The 25,325-nt window shown below is 37.9% G+C and overlaps 1 pseudogene; it reads right to left on the reverse strand.

Annotated features, from left to right (window-relative positions):
• Positions 1–12,610: 12,610 nt before the first annotated feature.
• LOC114609276 lies at positions 12,611–12,967 on the reverse strand (annotated as a pseudogene).
• Between the last annotated feature and the right edge of the window lie 12,358 nt (positions 12,968–25,325).

Raw genomic sequence — 25,325 nt, forward strand, 5'->3', positions numbered from 1 at the left:
CCACGGGCCAAACTGCATCCTGTGGGGATGCAGTGGGTATATCTCAGGCGGGTCCCACATACTGGAGAAAGTCTAAAGTTTCAAAAGCTGGAACCTTGTTGGCAGCAGGCCCCAGAAGACATGTGGACTGGGTTTCCAAAGAGAAGTTTATTGTTCATGGCATTGGATCTGGATGTGCATGCGCCCCACCCCAAAAGCCGAGGGGAGCTGGCTTAAATAGAGTGAGAAGGAGGAGGGACCGGGAAGGAATAACTTAATTATCTATGCCCCCCCCCCCCAGCGTTTAGATAACTCATTAATATGTAAATCTCTCGAGGCTGAGGCCTTTTAGTCATGCGCTCTACCTGTGTCTTACTGACTAAAGGTGCAGGCTAAATGTAGATTAGACCCCCGTGTCAGGGCCCTGGGTTCTGGGGGTGTGACTGAACACCTGAAGTCTCAGGGCTCCAGGCCCATGCCAACCCAAGAACCAAGATACTCTTCCAAGGCCCAACGTGTGTGTGTGTGTGTGTGTGTGTGTGTGTGTGTGTGTGTGTGCATACAGATGTGGATATGTATGTGTGTGAAGGTGAATGTGGAGACCAGAAGTTAATGTCAGGTATCTTTGTCAACTAACATTTTAATTGCATTTTTCAGACAGGGTCTCTACTGAACTGAAAACTTACTGGATGGCTAGAATGGATGGCCAGCAAGGCCCAGGAATATTTTTTGTCTCTGGGCTTTCCACATCTGATCATATAATCATGCCTGGGAAACACAGCTTTTTAATATGAGTTCTGGGCATGCTAACCCAGGCCCTATGATAGTACCATAACTGATTTGTTGACCAAGTCATCAACCCAGCTATCAGTTTCATTTCTAATAACTGCTTTCAGATATAACAAAATCAAATCCTTTTAGGAGTGCCATGTGAAGCTAACTCTTTGTTTAATTTTGGCCCAAGATCAACTGGTACTTGTATGAAGTATAAATTCCTTTAGAAACTAAGTTTCTTGTCTAGTAAATGAAGTACCTCAGTGGTTAAGCACAATGGAAGCTCTTCCAGCAGACATTGTTTGAATTCCAAGTACCCACATTGCAGCTCAAAAAAAAAAAAGAAAAAAGTAAAAATAAAAAACAACAAACAAACAAAAAAACATATATAATTTCCAGTTCCTAAGAACCCAACCCCCTCCTTCTGGCCTTCATGAACACAAGGCAGCCACGTGGTACACATCATAAATATAGGCAAAACACACATAATCATAAAATAAAACCGTAACAACTATTTTTATGCAACTGTGTAAAATTTGAAGTCATTTATAAGTTAAGAACTTAGGCATACTCAAAATAGTCAAGTACAGGTGAAAATAATATTTCTTGTAAATGTTAATCATTTCTTACTCCATTTTGAAATACTTTTAGGACACAGGCTATACATAATACTGAAATGACCACTTCTTCAAATCAGTGGGCAAATTCATAGAAGGAGTTAAATATACTTTACAGAAAGATGTCCTTAAGAATTCTCTCTCTCTCTCTCTCTCTCTCTCTCTCTCTCTCTCTCTCTCTCTTTCCCTCCATCCCTTTCTCCTAATTAACTAGACAATTTGTTCAGGGTCTCTAAGTACTTGGAAGAGGAAAAAATATATAGTTTTCATTTGTTTCAAAGTTCCTAACTATGGTGATCAGACCCAATGCAACCTAGTCAGAAGGAAGATAGCCATCTGTTACCCATAGCCAGCCCTTGGGAGCTTTGAAACTGAGCCAGAGCAGAAACTGAAGACAAGCTTCAAGGAAGAACTTTTGACTTCAAGTTAATCATTTGGTGCTCTATGATAAGAAAAAAAAATGAAGAGCTAGTGAGCAAAATACAGACCAGCTTTGGGAGCATGTATTTCTCTAAAATATGTTTCAGAATTACTCACTGGTGAAAAGATTCCTATTCAGGATAAAGTCAACAGAGCCTTCTATATTTACTAAGCAAATATGTAAGCCTTGACTTGATGCATTTGGCAAGAGCCTTGAAATCTAACATGGTGTGATATAGAAATGTAGCAGTGAGGATCCCTGGGTGCAGAGATCTCACTGTCTTTGTTCACACCCTGACTGCCTAGCCATGATGATGCCTAGTGATCGTTGATGAGTAACTGAACCTTCATAATACTTTGTTACTTGAGAAGATAATACAAAATTATTGATAGGATCTATCTTATTAGATTGCTGTGATGTTTGAATGTTATGATTTCTGTGGGGATACAGAAATCATAGGATGGAGTTCATAGAATGAATTCTCCCATTGAAAGTAAAGGGACCCATCTCAGTACCTATCTAGTATACTGACCTGTGTTTTAAGAGGCCTTTGTTTCTTATGGTAAAAGTGACAGTGAATAAGAAGGGAAGAATGTGACAGTTTCCATATTGACTTAAAGGTATGTTTTACTTCAGAAAACACAAAACAGTTCCTACAGATGGTGACAATCATTGAACCCTTCAAAAAGAAAAGTAGATTTCAGTGTTGTTGCTGGCCATAAGCAGTTGACACAATTCCTTAGTATACAGCCAAATTTCCATAGAAACCAAAGCATGAAGCCAAAAGGATGTGAAGAGACACCAAGACTATGGCAATTCTTATAAAGAAAACCACTTTATTAGGCTGGCTAACAGTTCAGAGATTTAGTCCATTATCATTATTGTGGAAAGCATGGCAGCATGCACGCAGACACAGTTCTGGAAACATAGTTCAGAGTTTTATATCCAGATCTGCAGATATCAGGAAGAGAGTGTCTGAAACCCAGTACCTGGCATGAGCATCTGAATCCTCAAAGTCCACACCCAGCAGCACACTTCAAACAAAGCCACATCTGTTCTAACAGAGCCACACCTCCCAGTAGTGCTACTCTCTATGAGTCGATAGGGGCCATTTTTATTCAAACTCCAACAATGGATCATTCCAACTGGGAAACAAAGTATAAATTTATATATTCTAATGAAGTGATTCCCCAAGCATGAAATTTTCACCTCCTCCTGGTGGTACAATAAGTGAAGTAGAATCTAATAAAGCAAAAGCTAAAACAACAACTAGAAGTCATCCTAGACAGATCCAATGTATAGAAAGAATCACAAACTTAACTACCACAGGAGACAGCAGTGGCTAGGTATTAAGAATTGTAGAACACTTTGCTGAATAGAGAGTACCTTAGAATAGCTGGTTGTCCACAGTAGAAAGCAATCAGAGTACAGGTCAGTTGTCCTCTAGAGTTCTATATATCTTGCTTTCTAAACTCATTTTCCAAGGTACCTACCTGTCTTGGAAATTCTCGTGCTGTTGAGTTTGTGAACTTTTTTGCCTTTATATTTGCTCTGGTACCACAGTCTCTACTTAGTGGAGGGCTTCTAAGTCAGTACCTAAAATAGAAACATCTTCAGTCTTAGATACATTTAAATGAACATCTTCCAACTTTAGATAAGTTTGAACACTGCAATAGGTGGCTTTTTATGAGAAAAAAGAAAAACAAACAACAAAAAAATCTCATTTTTTTTCTGATCAGTAAATATAGATGGTAAAGGCTTAGGAGATAACTCAGTTGATATTATGCTTGGGTATAGGTGGTGGTCGTGGTGGTGGTGGTGTGAATACAGAGGTGGGGGAAAGAGACGATCACAGGGTGGATGCAAGAGACAAATCTCCATCCTGATACCTGCTGCATCCTCTTTTCTGAGACCATCATACAGGTAAAAAAAGGGGGGCGGAATTTTTCATTTTTATCACAGAAAAGACTACCTGAACAAAGCAGTTTGAAGTGGAGTTGGAATTTATTAGAAAGAAAAGTAAGAGCTTAGTAAAGAAAAAAACACTCAGGAAATGAATAAGAGTTACTAAGTGGTCCGAATGGGTTTCTCAAAGGAAAAAAAAATAAAGGAAAAAAAATGTTTAAGTGTCTGCATGTATACCATTTGGTTTTATTCTCTCTCTCTCTCTCTCTCTCTCTCTCTCTCTCTCTCTCTGTTTCTCTCTCTCTCTGTTTCTCTCTCTCAGTGTGTGTGCGTGTGCGTGTGTGTTGAAAAAGATCATAATCTGATAAGATAAACCCTATTTCACAAGCGTTACACATGGGGTCAAGGCATACTTTTACTGTGAAGTTTCTTATGAGAATCCTATAAAATTGTAGGTTTACACCTTAGAGACAAAGATTCTACACAATTTACTGACACTTTAACACTATCTGAAACATCACTGTATAAAAGGAATATTGCTTTTCTACTGGCAACTGTCATAGCAATTATGGGAGAATTCTTGACTCTTGGCTAATAAGACACTTCAACTAGACGTAACTCCTTCAGTCCCCATCTCCCTTTAAACATTCTCTCTCTATTCTGCCTCACAAGGTGCAAGCAGGCAAGTCAGAGGAAAAACTGACAACAACATCAGATTGATAGAGCACATGGATGACTGTTCTTTCCCTTTAGATGAGTAAACAAGTGTGTTAATAGCAACTTTCATCCTTTCAAGTTCGTAAGAAAACCAACATCAGAATTGGCATAAAATCTCTTTCAGCTTTATCAGGCTCAGAGCCAAAACTATGCTGACTGGAGTACAAATATTTCAAACTTTCTCTGGAGCCTCCAAGATGTAGCAATTCCCAAAAACACTACTTCAGGGCATGAATCATTCATTCCTATTTTGGGTATGTTCAATTGCAAGTACATTCTTAACTGTTGCAGGGCTTGCTATGTCACTGGCTCATGCGTTTCATGTTCCAGTCTGCTCTATGCCTTAGACCAGAAGTTGTTCTGTCCAGAACTTCATAAATGAAGCCACCTTGCAGACTCATGAGAATGCTTTTTGGTTGGTTTGGTTCTTCGTCTTTCATTTGGCCCAGCACATTCCAAGTAATGTGTATCCAGTAAACATAGTATTGCATAGTAGTTTAAAATAGCATTGTATGGGAAAACTTTATTTCTTATTTATTTTCCTCTACCTCTCCAGTAGATAACAGCAACAAACAAGGAATGAAATGAGAAATAGTGTGATTGGAAACAGGAGAAATTTTCTTTTTAACCCATAATAATAAATGTCTGTGGTCAAGCAATAAGACCATCTATTTGACTGAAATCTACAGGTAACAGCATACAGAGTACAGGTAAAGGGTCTACAAAGAGACAAAAGGAAACTTGGCCCTTAAAATTAGTAACACCTACGCATGCATTGATACTACTTTAAGCTAAAATGACTAGAAAAGAATAAAGTTCAGCGTAGACTATCATCACAGGTCTCATGAAAGAAAGCTGAACAACTTCCTCCTCACTCAAGGCCAATAAGTGACCTGGTGATATTCACTTTGACAGGTCTACCATTTCATGGGAAAGAATTCATGTAGAACATTTTGGTAAGAATGAACATTTCATACAGAGACTTGTTCTATGGCACCTGCTATCTCAAGTGCATTTAATTGTAAAGTATTTGTATGCATATACAAAACAACCAGAATTAACAAATTAATTATTACAATAAGCTGTATTGTAAAATCCTAGGTAAGCTGTAAAACATCTAAAAGCAAGAAGCATGCAGGGTCAACCAAAGATCTCCATATCCTCTTTGCACAGTGCATTCAAATACATGGCTTCAGATTTTACTGTAGTAGTTAGAAATGTAGATTGAAATATTTGTGAGGAAAAAAAAATAATGGAAAGTCCACAAAGAACTTTTTTTGGTAACATTTCTTGGTAAATCAAAAAAATGATGTTTCAAAGAAAATGAGATAAATTAGAACAAAGTAAAAAAGGCTAGTGTAACAAATATGAAAGAGAGTATTTTCTATTAAGAGAGGGAGAAAGCGACTTAACTGTAAGTCTCCATTGGGTCTCTCCCATCGGAGATTAGAAAACCTGTGGAAGAAGGGGAGAAAAGACTGTAATAGACAGAACAGAAGACACCAGAAGAACATGGTCCACCCAATCAACTAAACAGGGCTCAGTTAGACAGCAAGCACAGGACCCGCATAGGTCTTCACTAGGTCTTCTGCATATAACTATGTCTGTAAGCTTGGTTTTCTTGTGGGACTACTAATAGTGGGAATGGGTATATCTCTGAATATATTTTGTCTGCTCATGAGACTCTTTTCTCCTGTTGTACTGCCTCAGCCAGCTGCAATATGCAGACTTTTGCTTTCTCTTAATGTATCTTGTTTTGTCCTATTTGAATGTCATCTCTTGGAGGCCTGCTCTTTTCAGAATAGGAAACAGGGGAGGAGTGAATCTGAAGGAGATGTGAGGTGAGGAACTGGGAGGAAAGGAGGGCGTGGAAACTCTGGTTGTGATGTATTATATGAGAGAAAAATCTATTTTAATAAAAAATAGTGGTAATTAAATAAACATAAAATCAAAATTATATACCTAGAAAAAAAGAGAGGAAGGGAGGGAAACTTTTGACTGGGGAATTTATAAGTCATTCACAAAAGAAATGAGCGGACTAAAAGCAATACAAATGTAAATTTTAAAAATTAAAACTGTAGAAATATGCACCAAGATAACTAGTTACTAAAAACAAAAGGAGAAAATCAACAGTGATAATCATCACAGACATATTTGAAGTTAAAGACAATGAAGTTATATGGGTTTCCTTTGGTTTTGGGTGGGTTATTGGCCACCAGCCCATGAGGGGAGAGGGAGCAGAAGCAGAAAGCAAGGTTCAGAGCACCATGAGTATAAAGGCAGGACTTCCAGAGACAAATTCAGTGAGATAGTTCTACTTAATTGCTCCAAAGGTAGGGTATGATAGGATTTGGGGAGTTATGATAGGGAAGGGCTGATTGGTCATAACACAGTACCTAATCATCATATCACAGGAAGGGCTGAGCATGACCTGCTGAATCATGCAGTACTTGTAGAAAGCTTTGTACCTGGTCATCCTCCTGAAAATGTCAGGCATCAGTACTTAGAGACACTCTCCAGATAAGGTCAGTGAAGAAGGGGAAGCCCCACTGAGAAAGCAATTTTGCACCTGCCACATCAATTGCAGGGTCTTCCAACAAAACTACAGTAATAATAATTTTAGTGTCCTAAGTATTTTACTTACATTATATGTATAACTGTTTTATTATTTTCATGTAAGTGCACATCTGTGTGCAGTGACCTCAGAGGCTCATGTTATATGTATGACTGTTTTACTTTCATGTATGTAAGTGCACCATCTGTGTGCAGTGACATCAGAGGCTCAAAAAGGGCATCAGGTCTACTGAGAGTGGAGTTAAAAACTATTTTAAACCAGGATGCGTATGCTGGGAAATGAACCAAATTCCCTGGAAGAGCACCAAGTGTTCTTAACCCCCGAACAATCTCTCCAGACACATCTTTAGTTTTTTTAAAATACACAACATTTATGATAAAATAATTATGTTAACCTCTACTGTAATAGCATCCCTTTAAACACTGTGTGAAATACTGGTTTTTCATCACGAATTTAATGCTACGGTGACTTCTAGTTTACTGAAAAAAAAAACCAGAATAGAACCTTGAAATAACCAAGAAGCATTAATAAAAGTCAAACATAGTAGCCCTTAATGAAAAATACCAATATACTATCCCCAGAAAAAAATCTATGATGCTATATGTTCTGACCAAAATTTATAGATATGTAAATTTAAAAATATCCTTAAATATGAAATACAATTTAATAGAAAATAGACATCAGAAAAACACAAATTTCTAATCTATTGTTTTGAAAATGAATAGAGCTACAACTACAGACCACTGAAATATGTGTCGCCAAATTATGTTATTATAAATGCATGGTTATAGATTTATTTTATTCTTAAAGAAAGACTTAATTGACCCATATGAGCCCCATTATCATACTTTTCCTTAACTACTTTACAACTCATATCTACAAAATTATTTTACACACACACTCACACAAACACATACTACAAACACACCAAACACATAACAGACACACATATAACACACAAACAACACACACACACAACACACAAACACACACCCCATTGATTTCCATTATTCACACTTGTTAGGGTCTATTACTGTATACACTGAATTAGCAAGTACTGAATGAAACACTGCCCCTGGAAAACTGCAGGGTTATATTCTTGAAAGCTTCATGTTACAATGCTCTGGGAAGTGGATAAATACATAATTCTGTTCCATGTGTGGTTTTGTTTAATCACTCATTATTTTATTTGTATATCAACCCATTAACATATAATTTACTGCTAATAGCACTGTAACCTATGTGGAAATAAGTCTTGTGTCACTCACAGTTCTCCACAAGTATCATAGCCTTCTTTTGCTATGCTGAGACCTATTTAAACAGTGAAAACACCAACAGAAAGCACCAGGTTGATTTAATAAAAACATAACAAGTGGCAATGGTTTGTAGCACAGTGAGGATCTATGCAAGTGACAGAAACTTCTCCAGATAATTTGTATCTATATGAAATATGTTCAGATGTACTGAACGTGTACAACTTTCTTCATGTTGTTCCTTACTTATAACTCTTTACATAGCATTCGAATTATATCATGTTTTACAACAAATTGAGAGGTGATTTAAAGTATATGGGAGTATGTGCACTGCATATGTGTAAATTTTATACCATTGTAGATGGAGAACTTGAGCATCTGTGAATGTGGGTATTGAAGACAGAATTCTAGATCCAATCCCTCCAGAATTATCCAAGGACAAATCAAGTCAAACTGAAACAAGTAGGTATACTTTCTTGGACAACCTCAGGTAAAATGAAGCTCATAATTTTCATGTCTCTACATGTCCATAATGACCACAAAAGCACCTGAACAATCTTTCTATTAAGATAAATTTACTTAGTAAGTAGATTCAGAAATATGAATTTCATAAAATAAGGATAAACACCAATGTTCATTAACAAAATAAAAATTATCCTAGATATGCCTTTAAAGTAAACAATTATAGTCTGTCTTATGCGGCATTTTGAAATAATAATAATAGTAAAGTCTTAGAAAGAACCCATCTTAACCACTGTAAAATTCTGCCCTTAAGGGAGCAAACCACAAACAGGAGCCATCATTGTCACTATTGATCCATTACCCGCTTCTGGAGAATGAAGTAACGAGTAGATTCTCCTGTTTCTTAGATCCTCTCTTTTCATTTCTACAACTCACATCCTCAGTAGCCACAGGCACTATCCTTCCCAGTATTTCCTTAGCAAAAGACACTTCTCTGTCAGCTACAACAACACTCAAGATCACCCATAACTTTGCAAGCAGATATGTATTTGTACACATCCTGGTGAGACAGCAAAGGTCCCACATCAATACAAGTGTGGGGCTCAGAAATTGATATCATGAGCCTTCTCCCTGACTTTATGTCACCCTTTGTGATCTCCTGTTTTCTCATCACATAGAACTATGTATGGTTTCACTTCAACACTGAGTCTGCACTCTGAACCTCAGATACAAGGCATCTGCATTGTTCTTGCCAATGATATTTCTGGTGAGGCCTGTGTTTTTGTCTAAGTCACTCTTAAATCTGACACCCATTGCATAAAGTTTTCTGCTGCTTAGAGGAAGCAATAACCACTCCCCAACAAATTACAGATGGAATAGAAAAATCAAAGCTAGTCTCATACAAACCTATGATTACTAACTTCACTACTCATATTTCTCCTCAGGGACTATGTTCAGTTAATTGAGTGCTCTATGCATAAGTCCTCCTATAAAATGCTATCTTATCTTTTCTTCTCACTGTATCAACATCACAGTCTAACTCTGCCTTTCACAGTATAAATACCTTAAGACAAACATTATGATAAGATTTCAGGGACTGAAAGATTCAAGATAATAAACACATACATTACAAAGACCAGACTATTTCACGCTATCCAAATTTTTAAATAAGTATAATTGCATCTGGCTTCCCTCTAACAACCCTTAAATACTTAGTATTTTAAAGAACAATGAAATCTACAAACCATAAATGTTTACAGTTCAGATGGTCAATTTTGACACTCAAAGAATATTTCATTTTACAAATTCTATACATGTGAAAACCAAAGTATTAATTTGTAATGAATTCTCTACTGACTTAGTTCATCTTGTCTCAACTTTCTAGGGTCTTTATCTTTCCTTTAATGTGTATTTTGTCCTTCTGTAAAAACTCTTGCAAACTATTTTCTAAAAATATAAAATTATTACATTTCTACTTTAGTCACTGTAAAATTTATTTGTGATTTATATTCCAGATGTTACAGTTTGATTACTTTAAAAATCCTAACATGAATAGAAAGGGGAAAATAACTGCTGTATTATGCAAGAAGGTAGCTTCATATGAGCTCATTTTATTAAACACGAGTATTTTTAATTAATTTTAGTGGAATAGTACATTGATAAAGTTCAAAGTTCACAGAATACAAATATCTTCTTCACTTCTTCATTTCTATATATTCTGACACCTCCTCATATATTTGGACTAAACACCAGTGTTATATCTGCTTATCTTTCCAAAGAATATTTATTTGCAAAAAGCATGCTCTTTAACTCCTTCCATTTTTTTTTCAAATAGAAATATATAATCTATGATGCTCAAAAACCTGCATGTTAAAATCATGGTGACATCCTTTGCACTTCATCTTAAAGTAACAATTTCTAGAAAGTATGAGTTATATTTTAGCAAGAGAACTCCAAATTTATATTTTATTGGTTTATTGCATGCAAATAACACCTTATACTTAAAGATTTGATTAAAAAATACATACTTTCAGCATACATCTCTCTTCTGTATCTTAAATGTATTAATTTTTTAAAATAGGCAAAGATCTAAGTTGTCACATTTAAGGCTACATTTCTGCAACAATCTGTAGCATGGACAAATGCATTCTGGAAAATTTTTCAAAAACTGTTTAACAATTCTAAGTACTAGCAATGTTCAGATTTATGTTACCCAGTAGAGTGCTTCCAAGAGAACCTATTTTTTAAAAAGCCCCAAACTAAAGTACAAAGAATACTAACCACTTATGAAAACAAGGGTTTTTTAAATAGTATAGCTGTTGGCTGAAACACATCGGGTAGAAGTGTTTGGGTAGAAAATAACTTTTTTTCCAAGATGCTGTGATATTTTGTGCTAATATTTCACACCTAAGGTGTTGTTTTCTTCATGCAGAGGCAGCAATCGGTGGGAAAACAGAGACAACACAAACCAACACACTTTTTTTTTTAATCTTAAGACTTAAGCTAATTTACAACATGGTGATTAATGCTTTAATCAAGATTCTCGGGGTTGAAAATTAATCATTTCATCATCTGAATATAGAATATATGTGGATGGAAAAACACTATAAATCAAAGGAGAAAAGTGGGACAGTTGGGTGTTTTTAAATTGTTCATTTTTCAAAGAAATCTCTGCCCATTTTCCTGCTAAAACTCTATCCACTCTATAGTAGCCAAGGTGCAGTGAGTATATTCTTTAACTTTTAGTCCTTTTGTGCCCATTTAAAAAAAACTGCATTAAAATTGATACACTGACTCCTCCTTTTGTAAGATTGTAAGAAGAACCATGAAATTATTTACAAAGGCTCATGGATGTTCACTGGAAGACATTATCATATCATCTGCCATTGAGCCATAATAGTGAAGATTCTATGACTATTGATAAAGTTGCATCAGAAGGCAGGAGAAGGTACTGGAGAAGGGAGACAGATAGTCAATATATGTGTTCTAACATGCTCTATATAAGCAGAAGTTGTGCAGTGAGACTGATTAAATAGGTTGAGCTGAAACTTAGGAGTAAATATGGAATTTGAGGGTTATATATAGTGAAGAATACTGGGAAGAAATGGCCCAACATACCAGTCATACACAGATATGCTTACATAGAGCAGCTGTGGCCAAGTAGAGTCAGCAGTCGTATGTATGATTAGTTAGCCAATTTCTTGGTTCCTGTGTCTTGAAGTTATCTACTCATTTAAAGGTGACTTGGAAATGACAAGCACTTAGAGTAGATGTTCCAGCTACTAATATCTGTTCCAGATATTAGAGTATCTTCTAAGAATTGCTAAGTACAGTGGCTTACTGGGGACAATTAGCCAAAGATTTCATGTCAGACAACTTCAGTCCAAAAAATAGATAGCCTGAACATGTTGAAGTTTGGTTCCCATTCCAAGAATGACCCTGCCATTGCTGAGATGAGTAATTTCTGGGACCTAGACTGTAATACTGATGATCCACAGGGCAAAAGGAATCCAAATGAATGTGCAAAAATCTCACTTGTCCCAAAGCCCTCTGCATTCCAGCAGCTACTTTGGGAAAGTGATGTTCCTAGTCTGCTTCTGGGAATAGTTCCCTGTAGAAGTAATGGAAAGAATGAAGATCTAGACAACTGTACTATATCTCTCCGGGAGAGATACTGTATTTCTTAGTTACTTTTCTTTTTTTTCTGGCTCTTTTAATGTTTTAATGATGACATGCAGATATTCACATCAGAATACACAGTAGGGATCCAAGAATATCTTGAAGGACCTAACAAAGTTAATACTCATGTCAGGCCAAAAAAAAAAAAAAAAAACCTCATTGTCAGAACCAAACACTGGCCAGCCACAGCTTGTGTCCAGGTGGGACTCACAATGACTGGAAACTGGCTTTACTTCTTCTTCGAACCCTGGTCTAGTTCCAGGACCTCCATGCCTTCCTCCAGCTTGAGCATGCCTCTTTCCTGGCGCAGGCGGTACCTCTCAGCCATGGACTGAAGCATCCATTTAGTCCGAAACTTCTTTACTTCAGAGCCATAAATTAAGATCTCGGTAAGATCAGAAGATTCCAGAGTCTTGAGCTCAAACATGACCCGGCCCACCTGCTCGAAGTGAGGCATTCGAGATCCCTGTGGGCCGAACAGAGAGTTTAGCACCAGCTTGTTGACTTGCAATACTTCTGGCTTTTCCAGGTCTGTAAGAATTTTCACCCATGGGGGTATATCTTTACGAGTCACATGAGTTTTCATCTTAATTCCTGACAAGGAACCTATTTCCAGGGAAGACTAGGTCAGGTTTAACCTCGATGGCCCAAAGCTCCTCCTTAGTTACTTTTCTATTGCCGTGATAAAACAACACCATGACTGACCAAGGCAACTTTTAAAAGAAATAATTTAATTGGGAGGAGGAACATGGCAGGACACAGGCAGGTGTGATACTGGAGAAGTAGCTCAGAGCTTATATGTTGAAACAACAACCACAAGGCAGACAGAGAGCTAACTGAGAATGGTATGGGCTTTTGAAACCCACAAAGTCCACACCTAATAACATACCTCCTTCCAATAAAGCCACATCTCCTGATCCTTCCCAAACAATTCAAGACAAGTGTTCAATTCCATGAACAAATAGGAGCCATCTCATTGAATCTACCATACTATGTTTCCAAAGAAACTAGTTAGATGTCAGAATGAAGCTGCGAAAACTTTATTAAACGTATTTACCTACTAACACACTAAGGTGAGTTCCTCTTAAACTGCTCCTGTATTTTACTGATATTGAGGTTTTATAAATATGGACATGTTTGGTTACTTAAAATTAGCTTTGAATTTTTAGCTTCTGAAATAATTTCTAAAACTGATATGAGCCACTGTACTTTTTCCAATGTGGCTCTAGCAATTGAATGAAGTTTATTGGAAATTAAATGAAACATGAGATGTCTAGCATAGTGGCTGACCTGCCAGCTGTTGAGTTGACAGTGGCCTGTTCTTATGTCCTTGGAAAGGCAGGTTCTCAGAACTCCTTCCTTGTACTGTATAAAGAACTCCTTTCTTCATTCTAGCAACTAATACAGTAGTACAACCGTGCAGGATACCCCATGCTTATCACACAGCCTGTTACTGCCAAGGTGAAATGGCAATCTGATGCATAAAGAGACAAAAGTGCAGCCTTGATGAGTGAGCATCATAATTATGAAAATGGATTGTGAAAAACATTTTAAAGTGTGTATGCTATGGACTGGAGAGATGGCTCCATGGTTAAGAGCCCTGGTTATTCTTCCAGCAAACATCAGTTCTATACCCAGCACCCATGAGCTGATTACAATTGTCATTTATAACTCTGATTTCAGGGTTCCCTATATATTCCTCTGGATTCTGTGGACATTAAGAATGCATGTGAAGCACAAACATATTTTTATTCAAAATACCTGTATGTACAAAATAATAAGATTTTTTTAAGTATTTGTTACTCATGCTATGGTCACACATCTAACAAAATAATCACAAGTATCAAAGAAGATACCACCCAGAGCAAAGAGTTCCACAACTGAGCAAATACCCTACTTAAGTACACACTTGTTATACATCACAGATAACTAGATTTTGTGAGATTGATGTGGAAGCCCTTGTGCTCAACAGTCCAACTGCCTCAGTTCCAGGAGACAATCATGGCCCATTAGTTGACTATACCAAAAAATAAAATGTGCCTTGAACCTGGCCTACCACCTCCTGACTAATTCTGGTTCCCACCACCATTCCTCAGGAAATTCTAACAGTCTCACACCCTTGAGTACCCAGGGCCCATGAAAACATACTAAAATGTTTCTCTGAGGAAGGGCATGAGAAGGTTTATTAGTCAATTCCATTGCTCAATAGTACTGATGTTAATTGGTTTTAATATTGCGAAATAAGGAGTATAATTAGGCAGAACAGAGGTTCTAAATCTATAATTTGTTTTGGACAATTGAACTGCTTAATTTTGTTGCTTAAATTATACTGTTGAGAGGAATGATTTGTGTTTGAAGGATTTAGATTGCATAAATGATTGCTTCTTTTTGCTACTGACTCCTTACAGCAATCAAAAAGCCTGCCTAAAACTACCACTATGGCCCCATGAAAGTGGAGAAACTCCTTTAAGCAGATTGGAAGTACTTGACATAATTATATATTGGGAAATGAAAAGGCAGGCTCTCTGACCCTGGCTCAGTGGAGACGTGGGGGCCACAAATCTTGTAGGTAAACCTCTCCTCTCCATTTTCCAAGTACAACATACTGACAGACTTATGATTACTAGTTTAGTTTGCAAAATACACAGTATCTTGTGAAAGTACTTTCTAGTGTAGTAAATACGATTATGTGTAATTTATACCATGTAACATTATTCTTTCTATACTAATATAGTGTGATCCATGCTATACTATATTGTAATCGATCTGCTAGTTGCTCAAGATAGATTTCTGTTGTGTTCACTTTTCCCCAAAAAATCTGATGAGTATAGACCAACCTAGGATTGAGCACAAAGCTTAAGTAGCCTCCATCAAGTGGAATAAAAGGATTTGTATTGAATGCCACTACAGGCTAACTGGTCCTATTTTAGACCTCTTTAATTGGTGGCACTATATGAATCTATGATGCTAGGCCAAAGCTATCCTAGGTTTTCCTGTGAGCTTATTCTTTAATATTATATTAACATTTTAATCAGTAGACTTTGTCCAAAATTGATCACTTTTCATAACATATACAGATTTTATTTGGTCAATTTATGGTCTTAAAAGGAAAACATGTAAATCTCTCAAGGAGGAATAGATAGACTCAGCCACAAGATGACTTCCTTAGTTGTGCAGCAAAGTCTGCTCTTCAGGAAGGACGGAAGGTTGTCCCAAACACTGCAGGCTTAATAGCTTCTAATTCTTCAAACTAACACAATGTTTTTCAGATACATCAAGGAAGTTACACATGGGAACTCACAGTGATTGTGACAGTTTGCAACAAGCCTGTGCAAGCTCAAGCCAGGGAAAAGTTCAGCATGGAGGGGAGAAGTGGACAGAAATTCACACCCCTAGCTGAAGAGCTGTTGGTCATGGAGAGCTTCCAGGAGAGGGGGGAGTTCATTTTCTATAAAGATGTGGCCCCTGATAGGTCTAATATGCTCTAGAAGACGGCCACACACCACTACCGGGATTCATTGCAAACAATGAGGACTCATAGTTGGGTGGGTATAGTTGGAGGAAATAAGGAAGGGGATGAATATTACAAAAGTACAGTGTATGAAATTCTCAAGAAATTAATAAAAATATTTAAATAAATAAATATTATATATGCATGGGTATTTGAATATATGTGGGGTGTGTGTGTGTGTGTGTGTGTGTGTGTGTGTGTGTAGGTATAATCACTAATAAGCTCATGTATACCAGGCTGATTCTGTTTCTCTGGAGAAAGTGGGCTTATAGTTCATTAAAATAAAAACTAGTTGTAACTCCCGTTTCTTTTGTAACAGCCGTCGGGTTCTGCTACTTTGTAAAGGCCGGCCGGTTCTGCTGCTCTGGTCCGCAGGCCAGGGTCTAGCAAGAGAGAGAGTGGGGACGGAGGAAGGGGAAAAAAGGGGCGAGAGACGCAAAAGATAGATACAAGACAGAGTCCGGTGGCGTCTCTTCAAGTCTCTTCTTTATTCTCCTCTCTTCTTACTATATTCTCACTCCTTCAGTCTCCTGACACCTCTCACCTTCTACCTTCTTCCTCTACTTCCTACTTCCTACTACCTCCTACTTTCTACCTCTACCTCTACCTCTCTTCAATAGAAAGGAAATCCGGGTATTTATACCCTTTACCACGTGACTTGCCCTCGTGGACAATCTCAACTGAAGCCACTACGTCACGTGCCTTGTAGCCATAGATACCAGGAGCACCTGGCAGCTGGGGGCACTAAACAGTGTAACAAGATGTTTATCAGAGGGCGCTCAGCTATTGCAGGCTGTTGAAACAAGTCTCTTGTCAGGGTATATGGCTCAAGATGGCTGTAAAGATGATAGCCACTTTCGGCTAAGAGTCGGCTCCCAACAACTAGTAAAGCCAGATGTCTGTATTTTCACAAATCTTGCTTAACAATACTGCATCAATTTCATTTGCATAGAGGTCACATTCAGCAGGAAAAATTGGAAGCTGTACCACTGTCACAAAGTTCACATTAGACTCTCTCAATTCCAAGGTCCTTGTGATCTCTATTTAAACACTGTAGACAAGAACACAAAGTATAGTGTCGAAAACAGAGTTTGTTCTACATTAGGGCAGAACAAATGTTCCAAGGTTAAGAATGAACCATGGCTAAAGGGACCCCTGTGTAGATACACCTCAAGCCAACTTTATACCATTCCTAACGTGTCAAGAATGATCAAATTTTCCTGAAGGACATTACCCTATCGGGATAATTGTCAGACTCCCTTGGATTGACTTTCATAGAAGAAGAGCAGGGCTACATCTTTGCTATTTACCAGAAAGCCTTTTGCTAAATAAGTATCTTTCTAAGTCTTAGGACTCTTGGAATCACGTGTGTATCATTATCTATTAATGACTCTCCAGCCAGCTTAGCCTTGCACATTGTGGTGGTTTGAATGAGGATGGCCCTATAGACTCATATTTGAATGTTTGATTCCTCGTTGCTAGACTGTTTAGGAAGGATTAAGAGATGTGGCCTTGTTATTGAACTTCACTCATTCATTCTCTCTCTCTCTCTCTCTCTCTCTCTCTCTCTCTCTCTCTCTCTCTCTCTCTCTTTCTCCTACTACTCCTCCAGAGCCATGCCTGCCTGCCTGCCTGCCTGCCTGCCTACTGACACCCTCTCTACAAAATTGATTATGGACTAACCCTCTGAAACTGAAAGCAAGCCCCCCACCCCATTAAATGCTTTCTTTTAAAAGTTGCCTTGGTCATGGTGTCTCATCACAGTGATAGAAAAGTAACTAAAATATGTGTCTCACAGGATTATTCTTCTGAAAGACAATTAGAGTCCTACAATTTCAGTCCTTTTACAGGCTGTTGACTGGAGGGGGTAGGGCTGCAGCCACAGTGCCTTTTAAACCTGATAACATCTATCCAGCTACTGAACACTCATTGGATTTGTCTCCTCAAGAGCCTGAGAAGTTCTCTTTATCTTAAAGGCGTCTTAAGCCAGGCTAGATTGACATCTTTGGCTTTGACACAGAAAAGAAAAAAAGTTCAGGCATGATCACACTGAAGCAGAGTTGGAGATTTCATTGAAGAGAAATTCATATAACCTTAAGCACATAAAAGTGAGGAGGAAAAAAAGGTTATTCAAGGAGAATATAGTAAAAACACACCCCTAGAGCATGGAATTGGGCTTCTCCAAGAGCATCTCAAGAAGTAAGACATAAAAATGGGGTTTGGACTCCAAGGGAAAGCCACAATTAATTGCCTTAGCATTCTCCGTATAGGACCTTTTAGTGGCTCTCAGGTTTCATCTCAAAAGCTTACTGATAAGGATTTTTCTCCCTTTGGATAAATGAGAAAAATTAGGTGGTTCTGGAGATGCCTTAGATAAAATTATAATACGACAAAGAAAAACCCAAAGCCATTAGGATTGTGTAAGAATGTAGTGTTAGAATCCATCTGCTACTCAGACTATAAAACATCCCTGCTGCAGCTCCTCCTCTCTCACAGACACTGACAGGCACCCTACTGAGACACTGTGAGTCCCCAGCTAATAATCTTCCAGATTCGAGGGTCTCTCACTGGGGAAGTGAGTTTGCTTCAAAGCAGGTATTGATAGACACATGTACTTCCCCCACCCCACGCCCCTTCTCAGACTCCTGCTTGAGAATCAGAGTCTAGTTCCAGGCTTGTGCTGTGAAACCTCGCCCATCCTCAGAAGGGTGTAAAAGGAGACTCCTATTTCTGTCATATGGGCCTTGATTTCCTCTCTTCAGAGACCCACCATAATGGCTGTCTTTGTGTCTGGAGCCTGAAAGTTGTCAAGCTGCTGCCATGCTGTTTCCTACCTGTATGTTTATCCACAAAGTTAATAAATAGTCTAATAAATGTATCCCTCAGAATTCTTTCTTAGTACTCCTTGAGCCTGCATCCAAGACAGTTTATGATTTACAAGGAACTTAGTACATGTTCTTTCCTTGTACATGTGTTTTCAGTGAGAGTCCTAGATAACTGTATGCTTACAGTGGAGGAGGGAGAAAGGCCTGAAGTAGTTGCTAATTGTGTTCAATGCTTGCTTTTCTGACTCTGAAAGGCTGCAACCAGACGTTGTTGGGATTTCCTTTTCCTTCTCATGTCCACCAAAATTTCCCTCTTTCTGTCTTGCCTTTGTTTTTCTTCAAATTTCTCTCCTGATCATTTCTTCCCAATTTGTTAATTATTGTTTGTGTACATGAGTGCATATGATATATATGGATACCTGCACCATATGGCATATGTAGAGGTCAGAAGGCAACTTTGTGGAGTCAGTTGCCTTGTGTGGATCTTTACACTGCTGGGCAGTCATAGTGAACAAAAAGATATCCCACCTCGATCCCCTGTGCTCAATACAAAATATTTTGGTGATTTCAAAATTTGCACCTATTAGGGTCTCTGGGCTATCCAGGCAGTATCGAGCATGGGCTCCTTCTCATGTCATGGACCTTAAGTTCAAACGTGACTGGTGAAAGAAAAGGAAAGAAAGAAAGAAAGAAAGAAAGAAAGAGGGAGGGAGGGGAGGGAGAGGAGGGGGGAGGGAGGGGAGGGAGGGGAGGAAGGAGGGTAGGAAGGAAAGAAGGAAGGAAGGAGGGGAGGAAGGAAGGAAGGAAGGAAGGAAGGAAGGAAGGAAGGAAGGAAGGAAGGACCCAGTAAAACTATTTCTATGATATTCTGCTACAGTTACAGATCACTGTTGGAGAGGATTCATCCAGCAACTGATGGAAGTAGATGCAGAGACCCACAGCCAAATATTAGGCAGAGCTTAGGGAACTTCAAGAAGGTAGGAAAGGAAGAATTGTCGAGGCAAGAGGAGTCAAGGACACCATGAGAACACAGCCCACAGAATTAACTAGCCTGGGCTCGTAGGTGCCCACAGAGACTAGAGCATGGAGCCTATACAGATCTGAACTAGGTCCTCTGCATATATTTTAGGATTGTACAGTTTAATATTCCTGTCCACTCCTAACAATGGGAGCAGGGGCTGTCTCTGACTCTTTTGCCTGTTCTTGGGACCCTTTACTGCCTACTGGAATGCCTCATCCAGCCTTGATGAGGGTTTTTGTGTCATCTTATTGTAACTTATTATGCAGTGTTTGATTGATATCCTTGGAAGGTGTCGTTTTTTTCTAAGGGGAAAGAAAGGAGGAATAGATCTAAAGGAGAGAGGAGGTGAGAGTTGACAGAACTGGGTGGAGTGGAGGGAGGGAAAATTGTGGTCAAGGTATAATGTAAGAATTTTTATAGTTTATATTTGAAAACGGAAAAGAATTTGCATATATTCAATCTCAATAGTCGCTTAAGGAATCTTGTTGGATTCTTTTTTTTTAAGTGTCAGTGGAACTTTTACATGTGACTTAAGTTGAAATTTTAGCTTTTTAATGCTGATGCACATCTGATTTACAATCTAATATTAGTAGTGAATACCTTGTCTGTCTTTAAAGGAAGCTACAATGTCTCTTTTACAATCAAATATTGTTGTATTAAAAGGTGTATTTACCTACCTACTGCATTAGTTACTTTTTTGTTGTTACGATAAAATCACAAAGACTAAAAGCAATTCATTGAAGAAAAAATTGTTTAGGCTTATGGAGCCGTAGAGGGAACATTCATAAGATTGGGGGAGGCATAGCTGCAATCACCTAGAGCAAGTATGTGAGAACTCACATCAGAGTACCATACAGTAATCAGAGAATGAAATGGAAGAGCAGTGATGCTAATAAAACTTCAAAGTTTGTTCCTCCTTCCTCCAATGATGCTCTTCCTCTGGCAAGACTGCATCTCCAACAGGTACCATAATCTTCCCTAAACAGGGTTTAAATACATGAGGCTGCAAAGAACATTTCTAATTTAAGCCATAATACCCAATGAACATAAATAGCTCAACTATTACAAGAATCATTTAAAGTACTCATTAGCAAGTATTTCTCAATTAACTCCCTTGGTAATGTCCAGTAGATAATATTATTATGGAGTCCTGGACATGCTACCACACTCTGCTCCTACCAATGCAAACTGGGAGACAGAGAATAATAAGGGGAGTTTAATCAAGTCCAGGCTTAGAAAGACAAGGTCCATGTGTCTCACAAAAGATAATCCTCAGAAAGAGTGAGAATTTTGAAGTTTTCATGGGGTGATAACTAGAGGAACAGTCCGCAACCGGAGAAAACAGTTGTGCTCTGGAACTTTCTGTGAACAGTTCGTTGGTCAGAGGCTTAATCAGTCTTTTTCTTTTCTTACTATAACTTTTCAAAATCACTTTCAGGCCATATTCTTTTCTCCCTGATAACACACAGGATTTGCACATGAAAAATGGAGTTATGCAAAAGAAAGAAGGCATATCATAAGTGTCTCTCTCTGCAATTTGAGCATAAAGGGCAAGAGGTGGGTTGTCACAGCCTGGGCAGAACAGAAGACAATGTAGTTGATAGGGTTTAGTTGTCATTACAAAGCACAGCAAAGGAAAGCTGTTTCTTCCTGGGAATGTATAGTTTCAGTTTTCTCGATGTGAATTTTAGTCTGTTCTATTGCAATACTTCATCATATCCTCTTCTGGAAGAATCAGTGGCAAGAAACAATTTTTTCCATGCCTGATATCACCAACAGCCATCTTGTAGCAGAAATTCCTAAGATGTTCTAGAACACCTTAGTCCTGTAGTCATGGCAATGAAGTAAGAAGAAAGGAAGTACTAATATCTATATTGATGATAATTGTGGTAGCACTATTAAGTTCTCTCAAAGGAGAAAGGCAGGGGGCCCTCAGGCACCCACCTAAAATTACAGACATCTATTCCTACCTACCCTTCAATTACAGATGCTCTGAGTGTTTCTAGAGCATCTAAGAGACGTAGGATAAATCAAAGTCATTTCTGAATTCTGACTGAAAACACAAATGAAGGCTGCTATTCCTAAATTGTCTAATTTCGATCTTCTGTTCTTATTATTAACAAATAAGATCTGCTATTTGCTCGCCACACAATTTTTACTTAAATATTAAGTACTATAATGGGAAAAACAAGAGAATACTATTTAAGAAAAAATATTTACCCTATATGATAATAAAAATTAGACATTTCTGATAGTGATTTAGTCACTAGACTTGTAAAATTATTTCATGAAAATAAGCTACTGATCTGGACAAATAATATTTGGAAACAGTATTCCATAGTGACTATATTAACACATGGACACAAATTACATTTGAATTTCTTAATTTGTATATTTTTAAGTAACATTAATTAGTAATAATGTGTAAATAGGTTCATAAATAATTTGTTTAATCCTTGGGAACCATGAAAGCTTTGCCTATCTTTTATCACACTAGTCATTTTTGTAGGAAACAGATATCTTACATGATGCATGAGTGAGTGTGTATCAGTGCGTGTGTGTGTGTGTGTGTGTGAGAGAGAGAGAGAGAGAGAGAGAGAGAGAGAGAGAGAGAGAGAGGTACAGATTATAGGAATGCACATACGTGCCCATGCACAGGTGCATGCACATACACACATGCAAACACATACACACACACACACTTCTTAGGGAATTCTACCATCACTATAAAACTTTCCACTGTACCATTTGATCTATTCAGGACATAGATAATACTTTCCACATCTGAGACCTGTAGGTTCATGTGAATGAGAGACTCTGATTCATTTCTTTTATCTCTGAAGAGTCTGTCTATCCTATTTCATGACAGTCTATCTCTTTTTATACTGTAGATGGTGAAGTAGAAATAGATCTATATGAAAAACCATCTTTAAATTTCCAGTCAAATAAAAAGAAAAGAAATGGTGCCTTAAAGTCTCAGGATGTCATTGCACACAGTAATCCCAAGAAAATGTTTTACAATGAATACAAATTACTCTGGCTAAGAAAAGGCTTATCTAGATTAATTGCTTAAGTAAACAAAAGCTCCAGAGTCTTACAATAAAAATTTTAATTATGATGAGAGGAAAATATTTTCTGATGTTTTGTCTAGAATGTGCTATTTATTTGACTAAATCCTCTCTCGTTTCTACATTCGTTCTGATGTATCTGGAACTGTGCTGAGTGCTAAAATAACTTAGAAAAAAATTTTAAAAAGCAATTACATAATATTTGCAGCAGAGCTTTCCTACTGTCTTGAAATTTTACCAAAACCATTAGCTCTGAGGGACATGAGGGTTCTTCAGTATTTGATGGAAGGACTAAACAGACTTCCAATCACTTACCAAGGAGTTACTAATCTGCCCCCATCTTCCCAACTGCTTCTTCATTCAGAGCAAGAAAAGTCTACAGATTCAACAAAGAAATTTTCTTTAAGATGATGGCTATCATATATGATAAAATGGCTTTTCCTTCTGCCAAGTCACATGAGCCACAGGTAGGAAACAAGTCTCCAAAGAAGGGCTCCTGTGGACCAGAAGGGCATTTGCAGAGGGCATCTGTCAGGCTGTCTTTGCTAACACCGGACATTCATCCTCTGGAAGAGTTGGAACATCCACTCTGGTGAAGTTATCTAGTTTCATGGAGAAGTAAGAACACAAGAGCCAAGCAGGAACAACCTGCTATGGAAGGAGAGTTGCTGGGGAAAGATAGGGTAGAGAAGAGGGATGTTGACATAAAATTTCCCTTAGAAAGAAAGTAGGCAGTCTGATAGTAGGGAAAATACAACACTTAATGCTATTTTGATTTTCCCTTCACAGAAAGGCAGTTAAGGGACATTGACCCTCATCATAAATGAACTGTTGCTACAGAGAATGCAAAGCACGTGATTGTCAGAGAACAAAATATAAACATTTTATTGTTACCACCAGGGGAAATAAAATCTAATTAGCATACTTCGAGCATTCTTTCCTTTGACTCTGAGATAGACTCACATAGAATGCAAGATGCCAAAAAACAGAGACAGTGAAACAGCAAGAGTCAGATCCCTTTCCCACCATGAACTCCTTATATCATACCAGGCCTGCTGAGGTATGTTGGATTAAAGTAGGGTGGAAGATGAAAAGGTGAGTACTTGGCCTGGGTACTTCAGAACTAGGCTGAGTGACATAAATAGAGAAGCACTGGGACATCCTGAAATACCATAGTTTAGAACCATTGTTGGTATCAGGCCCAAACTCAATGACATCACATTTAGACAACTGAGGCGACCCTACATCATTGCCAAGGCAACCGCCATACACTCCCAGAATCCACCTGGCTGCCTCACCTTTACCTGGGAAAAGGCTACGTCACTGCCCATATAAATAGGCAGAACTCCCTCACCTTGCTCACTTTTCTCTCCACCATCTTCTCCTGTTTCTCTCCCCACCTTTACCCTCTTCCCTAAATAAAGCCCCCCCCCGGAACTGTTTGGTCTGGTGTTGTCTGTTCTAAGCTGCGAGCCCAAGTCTAACAACCATACCTCAGGTTCGGCCTGTATGACACAGCAATGACATATAACTATGAGAACAGTCTCACAGTGCTCAGTAACTACCTGAGAAAAAAAACAATTTCAAACAAAACAATTGGCTTCCTCTACCTGAGGCATCTAGAAATATGTGACACCAAGGCTTTTTTGATCATGTTTCTTCACAGTTGACTGATAGGTTCATGAAAACACAAACATCCACTTACACACATATCACATGCACACACACATATCCATGCACATATATTCACACATTCGCACTGTTTTGGTAAGGAAAATGAAGTCGAGTGGGTTCTAAACTCAAATTTTATACTTTGACTATGAGTTTTTTGTTTCTTTAGTATATGGCGTATACATCAATAAAGTATTTTAATGTAGGAAAAAACTAATTCAATTATGAACTTAATCTAATTGTATTTATTCTCATTTTGAAAATTTTTATAGCTGTTTTGTGATACCCTTTGAAAGCAGATTTTGTAGAAATCAGCACTTCCACTTGTTTATCACTAAGAGTCACGATCAGCTCTAAGATTCCCGAGAGTATAATTATTAGACTATGCTGAAAGGGGGAGGTGAAGAAAGAAATCTGAGCCTGTAAATTTTAAAATTTCCTTGAAAAAAAATACAAAGTAAAATGTTGAAAGTTACAGATTGTGACACAACGTCAAAGTTATGAAATAAAACACAATCAACTCGTTTATAAAAAATATATTCATTCTTTCCATTGAAAGTACACTTGAGTTCTTTATGTGTTTGCAAGATATTGTGAAAGATATATAAAAATATATGATTATGAATTGTAAATGTTGAAGACAAAGAACAGTGTAGACCAGCTAACAGTTGCCAGCACACTCACACACACACACCACATACACATGCACACACATGCATGTACACACACATACACATACCCTATACACATACACACATACAAACATACGTATACACACACATACCATATATATACATATACACACATACAAACACACATATACACAGACATACCACACACATATGCAC

The sequence above is a fragment of the Grammomys surdaster genome, unplaced genomic scaffold, assembly GCF_004785775.1.
Source record: "Grammomys surdaster isolate TR1022 unplaced genomic scaffold, NIH_TR_1.0 125951, whole genome shotgun sequence".
Classification (NCBI taxonomy): domain Eukaryota; kingdom Metazoa; phylum Chordata; class Mammalia; order Rodentia; family Muridae; genus Grammomys; species Grammomys surdaster.